The sequence below is a fragment of the Desmodus rotundus genome, chromosome 1 (assembly GCF_022682495.2).
Source record: "Desmodus rotundus isolate HL8 chromosome 1, HLdesRot8A.1, whole genome shotgun sequence".
NCBI classification, from domain to species: Eukaryota; Metazoa; Chordata; class Mammalia; order Chiroptera; family Phyllostomidae; genus Desmodus; species Desmodus rotundus.
Window position 1 is genome coordinate 153,848,315 of NC_071387.1, and position 4,640 is coordinate 153,852,954.

The following is a 4,640-nucleotide window of genomic DNA, read 5'->3' on the forward strand; positions in this document are numbered from 1 at the left end:
ATCAGATTAGGGAAGTTTTCCATCATTACTTTTTCAAACAGGTTTTCTTTCCCTTGCTCTTCTTCTTCTGGTATCCGTATTATACGGATATTATTATGTTTCATGTTGTCTTGCATTTCCCTTAATCCCTCTTCATTCTTTCTGAGCCTCTTTTCCTTTTCTTGCTCTTTCTGGGTGTTTTTTTCTACTTTGTCCTCCAGCTCGCTGATCTGATCCTCTGCTTCATCAAGCCTGTTTTTGATTCCTTCTACTGCGTTCTTCAGTTCAGAAATTGTATTCTTCATTTCCTCTTGGCCCTTGTTGATAGTTTCTATTTCCTTTTTAATGTTGATATAGTTTGCAGTGAGTTCATTGTAGTTTCCCTGTAATTTCTGGTAATTCTCTGTGAGCTCAGTGAGCTTTTGATAACCATTGCTTTGAACTCAGTATCTGATAGTTGACTTGCCTCTATTTCAGTTAGCATTCTTTCTGAGGCTTCCTCTTTTCCTTTCATTTGGGGATTGTTTCTTTGTCTTCCCATTGTTTGTGAGACTCTTCTTGTTAGCCTCTGCTTTTTAAATTGATCTGTTCTGACTCCCTCAGTTTATGGTGTGAACTTCTATGGTAGAATGCCAATGGGATTCAGTGGTGCCGTCTCCTTAATCTCCTGAGCTCTCTGACCTTGGGCTGTTATTTATGTTGGCTCTCTGTATGTATTTGGGTTTTGATTGTTGTTGGGTCTTTCTTTTATGGATCCTTCCCTCGAGCTGGTTAATTGAGGGTCACTCCGTCCACCATGTCTCGTATTCTGTTGTGCAGATGTGGACAGTTTGTGTTGAAGCTGATTCTTCTGTGTGTACAAGGTTTTGAGGCTTCTCTCTCACTGCTGTTCAGATGTTTGTTCTTAGTAATTTCTCCACTATTTAGTTGTATTTCCAGATCAGTCCTGGATTGAGGTTAGTGTGGCTTCCACTCCCTCTTTCACCTTCTTCTGTTGTTATCTGTTGGTGGTTCCTTTGTTGGTGGGTTTCCTCTTCCAGCAGGTGTACTGGTGTTCACCTCTCCCACCTCGCAAGTTCTCTGGAGTAGCAACATGAAATTTGCCTCACTGTCTCAGTTGTTAGGATGACCCCTATTTGGGTCTAACTCTGGTCTTTTCACAGCTCCAGGTTTTATTGTCTCACCTGTGGGAAAAAGAGGGGAAAAAAAGAGAAAGGGAAGGAAGGAAAAAGGAATAGAAAAGGAAAGGGAGGAAGGAAAGAAGGAAGAAGGAATGAAAAAGATCGGAGGAAAGAAAGGAAGAAGGAATTTTAACAAAAATTAAAATAAAAAATAAATGAGAGAGGCAGGAAGAAGGAATAAAAAAAGTGAAGGAAGGAAGGAAGAAAGAATTAAAAAAAGAAAGAAGGACAGAAAGGAAGAAGGAATTAAAAAAAAAATCTTCTGAAGTCTTTAAACCGGTCAGTCCAGTTCTGCTAGTCTTCCTGTCTGTGAAATGGGAGATGGGGCAGCGGTTGGAGGGATTGGTTTCACTTTTCTCCCTTCCTGAGCCACACTCTTTGCTGTTGTCCAGCCTCAAGTCCAGTTCCTCAGGGTCCTTCTGCTCCTAGGCCTTTAGTCCACCAGTTGTGCTGTCCTTGAGATGAACCAATTAAGGACAACTCACACTCCACCTTCTTGCTCTTTGCTGTCCTAGATGCTAGGGGCTCTGGTGCTCCTTCAGGGTAGTTCAGCCCCCTACTGAGTCAAGTCTTTCTGGGGACTGCCATCTCCCCTAACCCTGCAGCTCCCCTCTGCTGGGCATTCTGCCTTCCTCCTAGAGAGTGAGTAGGCCCTGCAGGGCTCTGTGCGCAGGGGCTAGGTGGGAGGTGTTCAGTCCCAGGTGCTTCAGGTGTGGTCGCCCATGGGCAGCCTGGCCGCTGACTGTCGTGCACACCCTCCCGGGGCTTTGGGTTTGTGTGCCCGGGTAGCCCGGCCGCTGATCGGGGTGCCCACCGACCTGTGGTGTGTGCACCTGGGCTGTAGGGCCGCTGATCTGGGTGCTCACCCACCTGGGCTTCAGGTGTGTGCTGGAGCTGCTTATCTGGTGTTCACAGTCCAGGGGCTGTGGGGGTGGGGGCGCAAGAGGCCAAGGCTGCTGCAGAGAATTCTCTGAACAGCCGCTGAGTGCCTCTATATTCTCTTTTTCTTTTTGAGAAATTCCTCCTATTCAAGCCCCCAAGTCCAAACAAGTACCTGGCCTCTCACACAGCCTAGCCTGGCTCTCTCCCAAGAACCTTGCAGCAGACCCTGCAGGCAGGCCTGGGGCTTCAGCTGCCCTGGTGCCTGTGCTGGTCCCAGGGACCTTAGTGTCCTTAAGCACTCTTCTTACTGTCTGGTTTTTCAATGTCCTCTACAATTTTTGGTCTTCGATCTTCATATATGCTGGAATACCATTGGCTGTTCGCTCTGTTCCTCAGATCAGCTAGGCTTTCACCAGTGCACAGGGGGAAGCGGACTCTGCTCCCACCTATCTGGCTGCCATCTTCCAGTTGTCTCTCTTTTTTTGTTGTTGTTGTTCACTGTACTGAGATAGAATGAACCACCTTAGTAGCTTCTGAGGTTACTACATTTCTATCACTACAATTACTTTAGCAAACCTGGCTCCCCTCATCACTAACTTAGTTCTTAAGAGAGCAACCCAAATTTATAGCGAAAGAAATTGGGATTTGGAGAGATTATTTTTCTCAAGATCACAGCACTCTAAATATTAAAGCAGGATTCAAAAATTCAAGATTTATTTGAAGACAACTTAAATATTTATCCAAGACATATACTGGGTTTATTTTGCTTAAAAAAAAAGAACTTAATTCAAACATTATCACCTTGAAGGTAATAGAATAAATTTTTCTGATATTCTGTCATATCAGTGGGAAACCTGAAGCACAATGACATTAAATGACTAACCAGATTCACAAATTCTATTTGTTAAAACAGGACTTTCTACATCCAGTGGCACAACCCAGGCATAATGAAAATTTTATTCTGTGGATAAAAACAGAATAGCACTTCTAGAAAAATAAGTGGCATGTCATTTAAATTTGAATTTACCAAACTGTCCTTAACACTAAATTAGACTGGCAATGCTTTTCCGAGGACAAGCATCATTGCATGACAGCATAACATAAGCTTCACAATTTAGCACTTCTAGATTGAAAGACTAGGAAACACCACATAGTACTCCTAGTGAAACAGTTCAATAAATACTTAAGAACTAATTCCTCTCTCTATGTTGCTCCCATAGCACTTTGCGCCAGTCTTTATTTTACAATGTACTCCATGATATCATAATGATATGCTTACATCTTACCATCCCACCACTGTATAAATGCCACAGTGGCTAGGACCCCATTTTACTCACATTTGCATTGCCTCATACAGTGTCTGACTCATAGGAAGTACTCAGTGAAAGTTGTTGAATAAATTTGTGAATGGATGATGGGTGGATGAATGGATTAATGATTGACTAAATGAGGTTTGCCATATTTGATGCCTTGAAGAGTGAAACTTGGTTGAATGTTTGGTTTCCACTTTGCTCACATATTTAATATACATTTCTTGAGCACTACTATGTGCCAGCCACTGCACTCGGTACAGGAGAAAATGCAGTGTGAAAGGTAAAAGAGGTCACTGTCTTATGAAACTTAATGTTTTAATATTTTTAGTGAAAGAGAATATACTAAATAAATACAAAAATGACTTCAAGTAGTAAATAGTGTAATGGAGTGAAAAAAAACCAAAACAGGGTCATGTGGGCAGTGACTGGACCAGAGGTTAAGGGGTTCCTTGAGTTGGTGACATTTGGACCAAAACCTAAATGATGATGGGGAACTGGTCATGCAAAGATAAGAAGGCTCATTTTCTCAGCCCAGAAGTGACACATCTTCCTCATGCTCACATTTCATTGGCTAGCATGGGTCACATGGCTTTATGGGAGCACAAGTGGGCTAACAAGTATCATCTCATTTACATCCAAGAAAGAGAAGACAGATAATGGTGAACCAGTAGTATCTACCCAGTGGCTCAAAGAAAAGAAAATGGCTAAACAATAACTTTACTGTTTGAAAATACAGTATTTAGTATTTGGTGTGATTTAAGAAATCAGAGGGACAATTGTTTCAGGCAAAGGGAGCAGTGAGTGGTTGGCATGTAAAAGGAAAAGGAAAAAGGCCAGTGCATGGCTGGAACATGGTGACTGAAAGCAGCATGGCAGGGCATGAGGAGCTGCAGGATATAGCACAATGTGGGCCAAGCCAAGGGGTGTGGATTGTACTCTAAGTTCAGAGAGAGGCCTTTATACGCTTTTAAGAAGGGGAGTCAGGTGATCTCATTTAAAATTTAAAATATGTCCCTGCCGGTGTGCTTCAGTTGGTTAGGCATCATCCCATGAACCAAAAGGTTGCCAGGCCAATTCCCAGTCAAAGCGCATGCCTGGATTGCAGGTAAGGTCCCCTGGGTGCATGCGGAAGGCAACCAATTGATGTTTCTCTCTCACATTGATGCTTCTCACCCTTTCTTTCTCCCTCCCTTCTCCTTTCTGTAAAATAAAAGTTAAAATCAAATGTTAAAAAATATTAAAAATATGTCTTTGACTGTTGTGCGCAAAATAGATTATGGGGGAG

General features: G+C 42.7%; 1 pseudogene; it reads right to left on the reverse strand.

The window, feature by feature from the left end:
* Positions 1–2,538: 2,538 nt before the first annotated feature.
* On the reverse strand, positions 2,539–2,658 carry LOC112307583 (small nucleolar RNA SNORA66; annotated as a pseudogene).
* Positions 2,659–4,640: the final 1,982 nt, after the last annotated feature.